Genomic DNA, 16,500 nt, shown 5'->3' with positions numbered 1-16,500 from the left:
TAACTTGAACGTCCACCCAGACCAGATCCCTTATATTTCTACCTGGAAAATCAATGTAGAAAATAATCCACCGTGGCTGAAAGCCTGCCGAGGCGACGCCCCACAAAATACAATTTGTGCAGTCCGACCGGCAGGGAAGTCAGAAAAGCCCCCGGTGATACCAGAGCCAGAAGGAGAAGAGGGGGAAGTCATTAAACCGCCGCCACCCTATGCTCCACCAACTGCCCCTCTAGCGAATCCCCCAGGCCCAGGGCCCCAGGACCAGGGAGGAGCCGGCCCTCAGCCTGAACCCTCCAAGGTTGATGAATTAGAGAGCGAAGAGGAAGAGGATGATGATGAGTTTATGAAGGGACTAATTGAGTTAGCAAAGAAAGGAAAAATGTGGACACAGTATCAGACAATTGAGATTGCAACAGTATGTACAACCCTATGCGAAAGAAATGAATAGAAGCAGCAACCAGGGCGTCCCTCTATAAGTCCCATAAGGCACAGAAAAAGGGTGGGACTGCAATGATGCCTCTACGCAGAGTGTATGACCCACCAGCCCCCCCCAGGACAGGGTGGGGAAGCACCACCATGCACTTATACAGTCCAACATGTGCCTTTTTCAAGTGCTGATGTGTGCAATTGGAGAAATTAGAACCCTACCTTTGAGGAGAACCCAGATGATATTGCCAGCGCCCCATTATAAAGGCTGCCTTTGTAGCTCAGCAGCGTCCGATATTCGCCAAAAGAAAAAAAAATCCAGAAGCATGAGGGGTGCATCGATCATGGGCTGGAATAGATGTTGGAAATAGCTCAAACCACTTACAATCAGAGAGATGAGGAGGCCCAGAGAAAAAAGGAGAAGTATCAAACAGAGAAGTTGATGGCATTACAGGCTACCACACCCACCCCTCAGGAAAGAGGAAGTGCCCGGGGAGGAGGGCGAAGCCGTCTCGGACGGAGTCAGTGCGCCATCTGCCGACAGGAAGGGCACTGGAAGAGAGAATGCCCTATTCTATTATTAGGAAGAGACTTGTTGGCAAAGTTGCAAGCCCAAATTACCTTTAAGCCATCGGGAGAAGCCACATTGTCCACTATGTCACTTGGGGAACTGGTTGTGGAGGCACCCCTGAGGGAGTACTGGCGCCTCATGATGGTAAAAGAAGAGGAGGGACCCATCCCCGCCAGTATTCTGGAACAAGTGAACCCCCCCAGGAATGGCAAAGAATATCCCACCAATAATTGTGAAGCCCAAGCCATTTGTCAATCCTGTTGCAGTAAATAAGTATCCCATCCCAAGAAGGGCGACTGAAGGAGTGTGGGTGCATCTAGAGCGACTGCTCCAACATAGGATCTTGAGGCAATGCCAATCACAGTGGAACACCCCTTTTGTTACCAGTGAAGAAAGGAAGCAGGCTATTATCCTGATACCAGAGCCAAAGAACCGTAGGGAACTCCGTGGCTTTCTGGGGTCTGCAGGATTTTGTAGGATATGGATATTTAATTACAGCATCATTGCCAAGCCTCTACATGAGTCAACCAGAGGAACTGAGAGAGACCCCTTTGTTTGGGGCACAGAACAACAGCAAGCCTTCGTGGATTTGAAGAAGACACTACAGCAAGCCCCAGCGCTTGGCATCCCAAGTCCTAAGAAACCCTTTACTCTATTCGTGCATGAGGACCAAGGGACGGCGAAAGGGGTTTTGTGCCAAAATTGGGAAGCTGGCAACAGCCAGTGGCATACCTATCTGAGCGCCTGACGCCTACAGAACAAGGCTTACCGCCGTGCATGAGAGCAGTTGTGGCAGTAGCCACCCTACTGAACAAAGCAGACAAATTTACTTTTGGCCAAGACACTGTTTGTGTGACCCCGCATGCAGTCCCAACTCTGCTTGACATGAAGGGTACCTATTTTCTCTCCCAAGCGAAGATGAGAAAGTGCCAGATGTTACTGCTGCATCCGCGTTTGAAGTTTCAGGTCACCACCGCCCTCAACCCAGCTACCCTGTTGCCGGTAGGAGAAGGTGAGGAGCAGATGCACGATTGCATTGAAGTAATGGATGAAGAATATTTTAGCAGGCCTGACCTTAAAGATGAAGCAAACCCCCACTGGCCTTCGTGGTTTGTGGATGGAAGCAGCTTTGTTAAGGCTGGACAGCGAAAAGCAGGCTATGCAGTGGTAGCCTTGGAAGACCAAGTGATCGAAGTGCAGCCACTCCCGCCTGGAACGTCGGCCCGGCTGGCATAAATAACAGCGTTCACCAGAGCCCTGACCCTAGCAAAGGGACAGAAGATAAACATTTATACTGATTCTAAGTATGCCTTTCTGACTTTACATGCCCATGGAGCCTTATGGAAGGAAAGAGGTTTGCTCACCTCCAGAGGAAACCAGGTGGCCCACCCACAAGCCTTATTGGACCTCCTGGATGCAGTATGGGAACCCGAGGCAGTAGCAGTGGTACACTGTTATGGACACACAACTGGACCAGGGAAAGTGGCCAGAGGAAATCGACTAGCAGACAGAGTGGCCAAGGAAGCAGCCCGGGAACCAGCCCCCAGCGTCAGTTATTGGAGCACTGGTCCCTGGAAGGATCTTGAACACCGCTGATAAGCCAATATACACCAAGAAGGAAAGGGACACCGCAGATGCTCAGGAGCTGACTATGTCCAAAGAAGGATGGTACCTTACTCATGATGACAGAATATGGATTCCAGAGTCCCTTTCTCGGCAGATTACTCAGAGATACCATGAGTCCACCCACATGGGACCAGATGCCACAACGAGACAGCTGAAGCAGTGCTTCTACATAGCCCACCTTTATCAACTGGCAGCCCAGATTTCCAGGAAGTGCCCGCTGTGTCAAAAGAATAATCCCAGAACCGGACCCTTGGCTCCCCCGGGGATCCAGCATATTGGAACTGCACCCATGGAAGACCTTGTTGCAGATTTCACTGAATTGCCCCGCTGTGGACTATACCGCTACCTGCTTGTGGTGGTCTGCACGTATACAGGATGGGTTGAAGCCTGGCCTACCAGAACTGAAAAGGCATTTGAAGTAACCAGGTGCCTGCTTAGGGAGATCATTCCCCGCTATGGACTACCTAGGTCAATAGGATCTGACAATGGACCAGCCTTTGTCCACTCAGTTTTGCAATAACCCTCCATGCTAGTCAAAATGTGCAGTTTGATAATTATGTGCAGTAATTCTCCCGAGATTTTCTCTCTGTCTTAACAGGTGGACCCAGGCCCACTGCTGTTAAAGTTGCTGACCTCACCCCTTGGGTCCACCACACTTAAGTGAAGAAGGCTATTTTAGATTGGACAGTTACACCAAATCCTGATGATCCTCTGAAGCTAACCATCTCCAGAAGAGCGCTAGACGACCGCCCTGCTAGGGTCACTCCGGACGCTGACCCTTCTACGCACGGCTGAAGAAGGTGGATGGGAGGGGCGCCCGCAGGCAGCGCTCCCACCGTAGTTACCCGACAACCAGACAATCCAGGCGCAGCTCCCCCTGGACTGATTTTATTAAGCCCAGACAACTTTACCCCTCTTGACGTGCTGACCCCTTCTGAACGTCCCTTGAACGCTTGGGTTTATTCTTGTGGTTGCCATTATATCTACGATTCTTATAGGCGACCGTGGGGTTACGCAATTTGCGTTCATGACGGTTGGGTAGCAGGAAAGTTGCTTCAAGTAATAGGGGAGGAGGAGATACTTTGGCGACCCACCCCTACGGGTGAGGCGTTTATAGAAGCACAGTTTCAGTTGGCCTTACAGGGTTAAGAGATGGAGTGGTGGGAGGAGCCATGGACAGATTGGGGTTGGTGGGTAGGAATAATCTTACTGCTTTTCTGCTTCTGTATGCCCTGCTTGATGCAATGTATGCAAAATATGATGGGGAAGATGATGTCCCGCAGGATGGGGCCCCGTGTCATGACCCTCATTGCTCTCCTCCAGGGATACTATGAACCCGAGCGACCAGAACGAACCTAAGTATTAGGTTGTTCATAAGAAGAGGAGGGAGTGAAGGGAGAGGTGTAGGGATTGCACTTTGTGCCTAAGGAAGGGGATTGCTATCAGTAATCCCTGCACCTTGTACTTGAAATAAATTCAGTAAATCCTCTCTTAATCTTGCTTTGCAGTTGCTAGCAAACAGCAGCAAGACCATTTCCTGTGCTTGCCAGCTAAGCAGAAACCGCATCTATTTACCGTATGTGGTCAGACAGGACAAGGGGGCCGCTTCCTGCACACGCTTCCTATTGCAGCTTCCTATTGCAGTAACGCAAGAGAGGAGCACACGAACAAGGGAAGGAGGGGGGCTTAGCTAGTCAGATAGCCATATGCCATATAAGGAAATAAGCTTAACCTTGCCAGCTGATTGGAGGGAATTGGGGAGATGGACATGCTCTCAGGTATAAAAATGCTTGTTTACTTGTATCGTTGTAGCCAGTCTTTGGAGAGGACTCCACTGGCTGCCTCTGCGCAGATCTCAATAAATCTCTTTTCTCTGACCAAGAAGTCTCTGGAATTGTTTTTCCCCTCTGGCCACGGGGTTGGCGGACCGCTGGACCTCCGGGTACTGCTAATCTAAGGCTTCAGTTCCCATATAGCCCACCCCCTCAGGGGAGATCAATTCAAGTCTCTTCCAATGAGAGGGGTGTGGGGCAAACGTGCCCCCACCAAAGGTGGGGTGCCATTCCTTTTGCCACAAGCAAATGATTCTAAAAGCCTTTCCTACAGAGCCTTTGTCATAGCAATCCCTTAAAGCAACTTAATCATTCATTCAAAGGGCCTATCAATGCATTACCATGGCAGTATCCCTGGAATTGGGCAGCATTGTGGGACAAACAGAGCCTTTGATCACTGCTTGCCTACCTGCACTATAAAGTGATTGTATTGCTCTTAATGTTATTTCAAAGTCAGAGAGAGTAAGATATTGCATCTACTAATCATGTGCTCTTTTGGAGGAGAAAACTCTTTCATTAGAAATAATAGTCGTCATTAATAATAAACCATGTGTCACCCCAGCACTATATACTTCAATCTTTCACTGCCTTAATGCTAAAGTATGTCATAAATGAGGCATGAAAAGCTATTACAGGAAACTCTCAAAAGGAATAGATTTTGTTGTTTTCTTTGTATCAATAGAAATAATAACTGATCTATTTCACAGCTAATGATAATTGTACACTTCCACCTGCATTTTCAGTACATTTCGCTTTGGACTGCGACTATAAATAAACAAAACAGTCTCCCACTGTTCCCAACAAAACTGAAAGTATAGCTTTTCTTTCCAGAAAAAAAATTCTTTTAAGGAACAAAATCTGAATGCAAGCATGCACTGGGAGGCAATTATTATTTTATCAGTCTTATCCATGTTTGTTTCTTCTCGTTACACTTTCACAGCTTTCTTCCTTTGTCAAAAATCTCATTGGCATAAGCAAGAAAGCTAAGCAATACCTATCTCCAGACTTTCACCTGACCTAGTTCCATCTGCCTGCTGTCACTCATAAAATGAGTAGACTAGTAGACTAAAGTACATAATAAAATATGAGCTAGGAAGCATTTTGTAATAAACCACTCCCCTGCCCAATGTCCTGCCCCCTTAACCAACAACCGCACACTTTGAAAGTAATCTTATAAGGCAGAGTTCACACATGCATGTTCACTCCTCAATAGCCATAACATGAAGTGATCATTAGTTGTACAATGATTTGAGTATTCTGGCAGGAAAGTGGATTATTCATCGGTTTAATAAACAACTAAATGACGTGTGAAATTGCCATTACAGATCAAACATCAGAAAGAGCCTTCTGTATCACCTGAAACGACTTCAAACACAACTCTGTTCTGCATAGACAGTTTACACATCATCAGAGGTCTCATTGGCATGAGGAACCAAAATCTACTGAGTGTTGGCAATATGAGTGAAGTAAATACCCAGACAATGCCTGATTAACAACAATCTTCTTGGGGCATGCCTGTAATTCAGCTGCCCATGCTTTCAGTTTGGTGCTGTTGATGGTCAATTCAAGGTGTGGAACACGTTAGTGGAAAACACATAGGCCTTTTCGCCAGTACACCCTCATATCAATAGTTGGAAGCTGGCTCTGTAGGCAGCACAGTATGATTTTTTTGGTCCAAAAAAATCTTCCGTATTGGCAATGTTGAAAGATGACAGTGCAGCACCAGCTGAAATGTCTGATACAAAGTGATCTACATGAGCACTTCTGAATTCCCAAATTAGTACAGGATTGCTGTGGACTTGTTCATGATCACTTACTTACAGTTCCTGAAGATTATGTAAAATTAAAGTGGGATATAATTTGATAACATGCAAATAAAGATTTTCTAGTGTAGATGTGTTCAATCCCTGAAAATCAGTTGAACTCTTTGTTTTATTTGTATACAGCAGAAATATCATTAGAGGAAAGAAGCAAAGCAAATTTTGACATCAACAACACTGGACTCTCAGCACTACGAAGATTTTCAAGTTTCAGAAAAGAAAATACAGAAATTGGATTCCAAATCCATGCTATTTTTCTAGGTCAATACCTAAGGCTTAATTTTTATAGCTTTGCATAATATGAATTCTGTGTTCTTTATTTATTCACATTACTCATTAAAAAGACCAAACTGCAAGATGGAAACACATTATTTGGCAAGAAATTCTGTTCACAAAATAAATTATACAGATAAGTACGGAAGTCAATTTAAAGATTTTATTATACTGCTGTGTACACTCCAGTCTCTGAGAAGCAAGGATTATGGGGAGCCAGCGATTACCCAGTGTTCAGTTTCCTTGGAACAAAGGTTAAAGGTGGTGTCTTTAGGATATATGGTTTTAAATATGCATATATACAACCTGAGCATAGAATGAAGGGCTCACAGCATGAACCCTCCAGCAGATTTTGTCTCCCCATTAAGCTTCCAGGGAGCACCACCACCACCAAAGCCATAGCTCTGGATTCAGTACAGTACAGTACAGAGAGCAAGTCAAGTCAGGGCCGGCTTAAGCATATGTGGTGACGGGGTGCAAAGATCTGCCTGGCGCTCCCCCCCCCCAGGTTGCCCAGAGTTGTCATCTTTTTTTTTAAGGAACTGACACCACGCTTCTCTCTGCTCCGGAAAAGAAAAAAGGGGCAGGTTAGTTAAATAGATTCCTTTGCCGTTATGCCAGCAAGCAAACTAATAAATTGAGTTGCAGAGCAATCCAGTGCAGTAACAAGGCAAATTATTATTTTTTTAAACCTCCCTAAAAGCTCAAGATCAGAAATGAACAAACACAGCATTTAATTTGAAAGGAACCCTTTATTAATTCAAGGAACCAGCAAGGAAGCTGACAATGAAGACTCCTAAATGGCCTGTGCCAGCCCTTATAAAAAATGATCGCTGCTTAGTAGACCACAATATGAGTCAACAATGTGTTGCTGCAGCAAAAAAAGCTAATGCTATTCTAGGCTGCATCAACAAAAATCTAGTCTCTAGATCAAGTACCACTCTACTCTGCTTTAGTCAGACCACACCTGGAATACTGTTTGCAGTTCTGGGTGCCACAATTTAAGGAGGACATTGACAAGCTGGAACATGTGCAGAAGAGGGCAGCCAAGATGATCAAGGGTCTGGAAACCAAGCCTTATGAGGAGTGCTTGAAGGAGCTGCGTATGTTTAGCTTGGAAACAAGGGATCTGAGAGGAGCTATGACAGCCATCTTCAAATATTTGGAACAAGCTTGTTTTCTGGAGGATAGGACACAAAGCAATGGCTTCAAGTTACATGAAAGGCAATTCTGACGAAACATCAGGAAGAACTTTTCTGACAGCAAGAGCCCTTCAACAGTGCAACAGACTCCCTTAGGAGGCTTTGCACTCTCTTTCCTTGGAAGTTTGCAATCGGACGTTGGATGCTGTCATGGATGATTTAGTTAAGATTCCTGTATTGCAGGGGGCTGGACTGATGATCCTCAACAGGGTCCCTTCCAACTCTACAATACTGTACTATAATTCTAGGGGAAAGGAGCCAAAAGGGCAAAATCGCCTCCCAAAGGTGTCTTTCCACGTGAGAAAGGATTTAAAGCGAGGCAGGAAACAGTTAAGAAGGGAGATGTAGAAAGGTGGGAGAGGGCAGAGAGACAGAGAGTCATCCTGTTGCGAGTGTCACAACTTCAAAAACACAGCCCATTACTCAAGAAAAGAAACCCATATCCACGACGGTCGGATACATGGAGATTCTTTTAATAGAAAAACAAATTGGAATTTTGTCCCCCCCCCCCCTTTTGGATGGCACTGCTTCCCATGCCCCCACATTGCGACGCCCCTGGCAGCAGCAGCTGCCCGCTGGCGGCCACCTATGCAGCAGGAAGGTGATTTCAGTCCAGGTTTTGAGGCTCGGGCGAGTGCAGGAAGCCGATTCCAGACCGGGTTTTGAGGCTGGGGTGAGCGCACCGCTTGAAGAGAGAGACGAGCAAAAAAGCCTCGTTTGCTTGGCTCGCATCGTCCCACCCTGCAGCTGGGGAGTGCGGCGGCTTCAGCAGCGGGCGCCTATGGGTAAGCCATGCCTGACTCCAACGCTCGGTGCCCCCTCCCAGAGTAATAAAGCAAGTAATTAGAATGCTAAAGACAGGTGTAAATAACAGGAATGAGTTTAAACACGGCAAACCACGTCCCACTGCTGGATGCCCCTGCTGGGCAGGCACGTGGCGCATGGCGCCACTAAGCCAAATAGAAAAGATGGCCCTGAGTCAAGTCTTTGTGTCTCTAGCTCGCAGTCCATCCAAACTCATGACACATCCTTCCTAGGATGATGTGGCATCCAGCCAGGTGAGGTGGGAAAGGCCCACCCCTCCTCCTGAAAACATCTCCAGTTATCTCTATGGTAACATGCGTATCACTTCCCCTTTGGAGATGGGGATACCTAACTGGCCATCAGCTTGACAAAGAAATTGGTTTGACCAATTCAGCAGTTCCTTCAACTACCATCCCCCCAATCCTATAGCATTACATCATCTTAGACCTGAAATCGGAGTCAGCATTTAAGCTGCTGCAAATAGAGGCACCTAGTAGATTCTACCTCAGTCCCCTCACCTAATCCTAACTCAAGCTATCATTACTGAACTAAAACAATGATGATGGAATTATCCTCTTTCTCTTTCTGAACTGCCTATGTACTATATTTTCAGGGTACCACACACACAGAGAAAGAGAGAGAGAGTGTGTGTCCTGTACATATACAGAAGACCTGCAAAAGAGATTGCCTATACTGTATAAGCAATGTCTTTTTTAGAGACTCTTTTTTAATGTACAGAAAAGATGAAGACTGCAATGTGATTGTGTACACTGCTCCTACTCTATATGTGTTCAGATGAATATCAAAATAGTGCCTGCAGCATATGCTGTACAGCTCTCACCAGACAATCAGAAACTAAGGCTTTAGATAGCAGGTTGGCCTAAGCAATATTAGAGAGAGAATCCTCAGAGAGGCTCTGAACTTCAGCAGCTTCTGCCCATTGGCAATATTTCATTGAAATTTCCAGTGTCAACCATTTCTTTAATTTTATTCTCTTAGTATCTCTTGCTCACTCTCTACTGGATGGCTTGTTTTACAATCATTGCCAGTGAGAAATAGTTTACTACATCCTAGATTCAAAAAACTGCTTACAGTAGTGGAAACTATTCCAAGCTTCCTCCGAGTAATTAACTTTAAAATCATACTGGAAACAAAGTTTGCATAATAAGAGAATATGAGGAGAATGCACTTAATTGATGACATGGTCAGGAAAGTAAATATTAATAAATTGTTTTAATAACACCATATATTTTAAAAATAATAATGAAAAAGACAGTTATCTGTAATAGGCCTGCATCTTACAGTCCCCAAAGAAATCAGATGAAAGCATTCATTGCAGCACAGGGATTGCTGTCTCTTGAAATGAATAAAACACAAAAGCTTTTTTTCACTATGAGAATACACATACTGGGGGGAAATATTAATATGATTCTGAAGCTCTTTCAACATTCATAGAGACCAACTAATTTGTAAGTGGCATCCAAGTATGTTAACATTAGACAAGGTTCATAAAACTGTATGAAGTTAGACATAGCCATTTTTACCCTTAAAGTGTAGAACCCTAATTCATGTAGAAGTGAGCTGAAAAGTCTGATTTATGAGCCATAGATGTGGATAGATTTAAAAGACAAATTCTTACTTTGCATGCAAATCTGTACCTTAGTCAACTCTTTTAACACTCACTGGAGAGGCAAAAGGATGTGAGAAACTTGTCTAAGGATTATGTGAGTGTGCTTTGAATATGCAATAGGCCACAGAGTTGCCACCTATCAAGATGCACTCCAACAACTCAGCTCCAGTTTTGCTTAAATGATATTATAGGTTGACAGAAATATCCATGTGAAATTATTCATTCATCACATTCCAAAACCACAGCAGCAGTAGATGCCAACAACTATGGAGCCTATAATACAGATGTGTGGGAAGAAAATTAATTGTATTATTTGAAAGATTTTTACAAAGATGGGCGACTGCTTACCATAAAAGAGATACAAATTCAATTGGGAAATGTTCAAGTATCATGGCTATTAGTCTACCAGTTAAGGTCATTTTTCCCTAGTTAAAAATGAAGCTATGAGACAATTAACAACATATGAAAAAAATAATATAATAACGAAAAGGTTAGTATCATCTTTGTATAAATCTATTATAGAGGTTCAATTTTGTCCTTGGCAAAATTTGAGAAGGTGAATTGGGATTTAGAAATTGAAGAGGCATAGGACAGACTGTGAACAAAAGTGCCATACAAATCCATATTTGCAACAACCAGAAAAGGAGCCTTTAAAATTCTGCGTGACTGGTACTTAACACATAGATGCCTAGCCTATATAAAACAGAACAGTTCTCCCATGTGCTGGAGAGGATTCTCCACTAAAGGGACTCATCAGCACATGTGATGGCAACATCAAAAAACAGAAAAGTTCCAGGAAAGGTATTTACAGAAATATCTCTGCTTATATGGCAGTCGGTCCTCATGACTAGCTCTACTTAACTAGTATAAAAAGGTAAAGGTAAAGGAAACCCTGACAGTTAAGTCGTCACAAACGACTCTGGGGTTGTATGTGTATGTGTATGTGCACTCGGGGAGGGGAGGAGAGAGAGAGAGGAAAGGACAGGAAAGGGGGGAACCCACAAACCCAACTCCCAAACAAGGGCATGTACGTCATTGCATGCCACGCATGCGCAGCCAGCGGTTTGCCCCACCCCGGGTGCTGGTTAGCCTTCATTCACCCCTGGCATGACTAAGCCGGTTCTGGCAAAACCAGAGCAGCGCATGGAAGCGCCATTTACCTTCCCACCGGAGCGGTACCAATTTATCTACTTTGACGTGCTTTCAAACTGCTAGGTTGGCAGGGGCTGGGACCGAACAACGGGAGCTCACCCCGTCGTGGGGATTTGAACTGCCAACCTTCCAATCGGCAAGCCCAGGGCTCAGTGGTTTACACCACAGTGCCACCCGCGTCCCTGCCTTAACTAGTATAGTCACAATATATTGCAAATTAGAAACAAATAATTTCCCATCTCTCTTGTGGGAAATATATCCATTCATCTCTTGAAGTTAAATGAGATCTGCTAAAAGAGGTTATGAGAAAAAGCTTATGAGCAAACAATTACAGCAAACAAACAGAGGGATTAAGATCAAATTGCAGCCTACATGAAAACACACACACACACACACCTATGTTCTCAAAGGTTTACTTCCATATTACTATTTATTAAAGAATGCCGGAGTAGAACATGGGAAATCACAAAACATACTGAGTTTGTCCAAAAAAAGGAAAGTATGAAATAAAATATTTTAACATGGATTAGTTACCGTTTATGTTTTGGCAACATCTATACATAAATAAATGTAACATGCATCAACAAATATAACTGCTTTCATTTGTTAACGTTATTTGTCTTTCAACACAGCGAGGACCTTGCTATAGTACACTGTCCTGCAGACAAACTCTCTTGTCTGCAGGTTTTCGCCTACCTCATAGCAAATGCCACAACTTTTGGCAGATCAGGCATTGGTTTGGATCATTAGCTGATCAGGTACCCTGTTAAAGGGGTCAAGGAGCGGTGTCTCTGTGCAGGAGTCCACACTTAAAGAGCCATAGGACCCTTCCCAATGGCAGCCCTGGCAGAATTGTATCACCTGGTGCATGTCTGGGGGCAACCCCCAGTCAAGGTAGACCGCCTACCCTACTAATCAACCAGCAGACAGGCTGCTTGATACCGGATACATACCCAATGATTACATCTGTAATCATTAAAAGTTGTTGCTTATTTTAACCCTGTGTCTTATTTCTATGGTTGGGCTCTCACCAGGCTGCAGGCATCATGCACCTGGGTACGCAAACAATTCAGGATGTATCATTAACATATGCTTCATCTGGAAGCAACATCAAATCAATTGACTGATGACACTTTACTGAAAAGATTTGGACACAGACCTCTATGCACCATCTGAGAAAAGATAAATATCTCACAAGTCTGGAGATCTCACAGGAGCTTGTCTACCTGAATCATGTTTTCTATACTTGAAGAAGTCAGTTTTCAAAGGCAGGTGCTCCTGTCTTCAAGTAAATTTATGATTTATGGAATTTATTATCTAACCATAAAACCATAATAATCAGGACCAATTCAAACATTCCCTGAGAGGCACAGTGTGGACTATTCGAAAGAGCCATCACCTAAAATTGTGTCCCTTATAAAACTTCAGAGAAAATGTCCATATACTGTTTTGAACATGCATGTTCTCCTGTCAGTATCACACCACTCGATGACACATAGCCAAATGACACACAGCAGTGCATACTGCTGTCATTGTCTGCATGGTGATGCCACACACTACATTCTCCATATGAAAGCCACAAACAGAATTGTGTCATCTTAAAGACTAACCAGTTTATCATGGCATAACTTTTAATGGACTTAAACACACTTCATTCGATTCATTACATAAAATTTTAGTTGGCTTGTATGTAAAGGAGAAGACTATAAGGTGGGAGCTGAGTGGCAATGAGATGCAACAATTAGAGCTTAAATTGTATGCTAAACAGGCACACATTTTTACAGTAGCGGATTCTGTGTGTGGTATTTTGATATGCAAAAGCTGTTTCATACATGGAAGTCATCATTTTGTGCTGCAGTCATTCACTTCTGAAAAATGCAAGTGTGAACTCACCTCAAGAGAAGGATGTGTCACATTTGAACCAGCTTTTTCAATTCAACAACTTAGCAAAGGAGAAGAAAATGAGGAGGCAAATGACGCATGTGACAGATGACGAATGTTTCCAAAAGGATGCAGGCAAAACTATATAACTGAAAACCATTTTGTATACTGACATGGTTCAGCATCTCACAATAGCCATCCCCACAGCAAAGGCAAACGTTTCACTGAAAGGAAGGAAGCACGGTTGGTGCAGGGTGCATCCACAGACTTCTTCTGTGGCTGAGAAGGCTCAGATCCCAGTCCTCCATCCCTAGGCTGATTCCAGGTGGGCAAGGAGTCTATCAACAGCAATCTAGATTCTGTTCCCTGGCAAACACTGTCTGCTTTCCTCTTTTCATTCTTACCCTGGTTTATGTAGCCACTGCTGCTCACTCTCTACCCAAATGGGCTCCAAGTAAGTAGCCCAGATCAGCCCCTTACTAACACATCATCTCAAACAAGTCACACTTTGATTTTGCATTTGGTGAAGTAAACCCAACAAGCGATAAATTACTGGTTTTTAACTAGAAATATGAACTTTATTGAACAAAAATAGATTTATGCAGTTCAGCTTGAATGCAAAACAAGGTTGGGAGTTAAAAACAAAAATTTGGCCAAGCTGGGACCAAGTTGTTGGTGGGAAACCACTCTTCCTGCAAGGTACAGAAAGACCACCATGTCAGCCCACACTGGACAGTCTAGCATCACAATTAGAATCATAGAATTGTAGAGTTCGAAGGGACCCTAATGGTCATCTAGTCCAACCCCCTGCAATGCAGGAATATGCAGTTGTCCCATATGGGGACTTGTTAAGTTGTGAACCTGCAATGTTGGCATTATCAGCGCCACTCTCTACACAACTGAGCTATCCAGACAAGCAGACAATTCAGTAAAAATACTAAAATGCAATGTTTTAGCAATATTGTCATCAGGATTGTCCATTAAAATTGAGCAAACAAAATGGTGATACATTTCAGAGAAAATGGCCAGTTTGGAAGCAAACAGCTGTAGAGAGTGTTGCATATTTATATTCTGTGCTTCACCTGTTTGTTTGCCTGACTCTTTGCACAAACACAAGCACACACAGACCATTAGAAGCTTAAAAAATAATCTGCCAACAACCAGAAAAAAGAGAATGTTGGGATTTGGGACTATGTGATATCAATTTGAATAACATTAATTTATGTTTTAGCCATTCAAAGAAGACAGGCACGCCAGTAACTTTGCATTATGCAGTTGGTAGGGCATTATAAATGTATCCCCCTGTAACTAATGCACAGGCCAACAGTATAATCTGCAGCAAACAGCATAAGGCATGTGTGGTTAACGATAAGGAGCAGGGACAATTTTGTATCTGTATAAGTAACATCCATTCTACTTTAGATAGATAGGTTATCAAGAATCATCCGTCATGCTGAGCCAGGTGACTTTGCAATCAATGGCTGGAGCTCCATGGGAGTCACGCTGCCTTATAGGAAGCAAGTATGAGCAGTGAATTACGAGGTACAGAGCCAGACATCGATTGTGACTCCTGCTTATTTATTTCCTAGATCTACACAGTGACAAAGCACCACTAATTTTATTCCATAAATCTTTAATATTTCTATTTACAGTGTGCTATATAAAATAAAATTTTAGAGCTTAATGATGCTTTCTGGCAACACTTCTGCTAAGCAATGTTTCACACACACACACACACACACACACACACACACACACACACACACGTATATTTTGTGTTGTGTTTGGGGTAAATAATGGTCACTGCTGGAATCTCAATAAAGGGCACGGGTCAACACAAACATAAAATTGGAATTCAGCCTACAGAATATTTTTCCTTTTCTTTTCCACTGTACAGTCAGCAAGCATTTTTAATGTAATTGGTGTCTGACCTCAAATAGCACATGTTCTGCATATGCTTTTCTTTTCCTCCCATTACTTCTCCTCCCTTGGGGACTATGTAGTTACACAGCCCAATCATTACCAATAGGTTTGGTGTTATTTAGCACGTCTTCTTCCTACCTAAGGCTGCAATTCTAGGCATACTCACTAGGAAGTAAATCTGATTAAAATCAATGGGACTTATTACCATGCAAACATGGCTTGGACCAGGCTATACATCTTTGGTACAATAACTTTGTACGTGGTGGCTTGGTGTTATTGTGGATAACAGAACTACTGTGCCTTGAAACAAGGTTCTACAGCTCTTTCTGCTTTGCCCCACAAAGTGCTATTGTATAGATGCATTTTACAGCAGGGCTACAGAGGTAAGGAAAATGAACAATAAGAATAAGATGTCCGTCCTCCCTAAGCTGTCAGCCAACAGATCTCTAGAACTTGCAGTTTTCCAGAAACAGCATCTCTAAAACTTGCAGTTTTTCCAGAAAAGCCATGTGGTTAAACCTTTCTTGAACCATTGGTGCCAACTCTAAGGGGCTCAGGTCCCTTCATCCCCCTCCTCAATAAAATATTGGGGGGCTGCCCCCCAGTGTTGAAGACAATCAGGGGCAGATGTCATAGACACCAACTTTAGGGGGTATCAGGTGTGTTGCACCCCCAATAATATTCTTCTGTGGTCAGAGCCACAATGCCATCTGCCACTGCCATCGCTCTGGGGCTGCTTCCCCCCTCCTTCCCCTCCATGGCAGGAGCAGCAGAATGGAAGGAGGTTCATAAGTGTTTGGGGGCAGTGGGATGCAAGGAGCGGAGCATGCAGAGTCATCGCCCAGACAGCTTTTTGTTTTCATAGAATCATAGAATCATAGAGTTGGAAGAGACCACAAGGGCCATCACGTCCAACCCCCTGCCAAGCAGGAAACACCATCAGAGCACTCCTGACATATGGTTGTCAAGCCTCTGCTTAAAGACCTCCAAAGAAGGAGACTCCACCACACTCCTTGGCAGCAAATTCCACTGTCAAACAGCTCTTACTGTCAGGAAGTTCTTCCTAATGTTTAGGTGGAATCTTCTTTCTTGTAGTTTGGAACCATTGCTCCGTGTCCGCTTCTCTGGAGCAGCAGAAAACAACCTTTCTCCCTCCTCTATGTGACATCCTTTTATATATTTGAACATGGCTATCATATCACCCCTTAACCTCCTCTTCTCCAGGCTAAACATGCCCAGCTCCCTTAGCAGTTCCTCATAAGGCATTGTTTCCAGGCCTTTGACCATTTTGGTTGCCCTCCTCTGGACACGTTCCAGTTTGTCAGTGTCCTTCTTGAACTGTGGTGCCCAGAACTGGACA

General features: G+C 43.9%; 1 protein-coding gene across 10 annotated transcripts in view; it reads right to left on the bottom strand.

Moving 5' to 3' along the window:
* CTNNA3 (catenin alpha 3) overlaps positions 1-16,500 on the bottom strand; it is a 543,396-nt gene that overhangs the window by 411,660 nt on the left and 115,236 nt on the right. The window lies entirely within an intron of this gene.

Source organism: Podarcis filfolensis (assembly GCF_964270895.1).
Source record: "Podarcis filfolensis genome assembly, chromosome: 5".
Taxonomy (NCBI): Eukaryota; Metazoa; Chordata; class Lepidosauria; order Squamata; family Lacertidae; genus Podarcis; species Podarcis filfolensis.
This window is presented reverse-complemented; position numbering and strand designations above follow the sequence as displayed.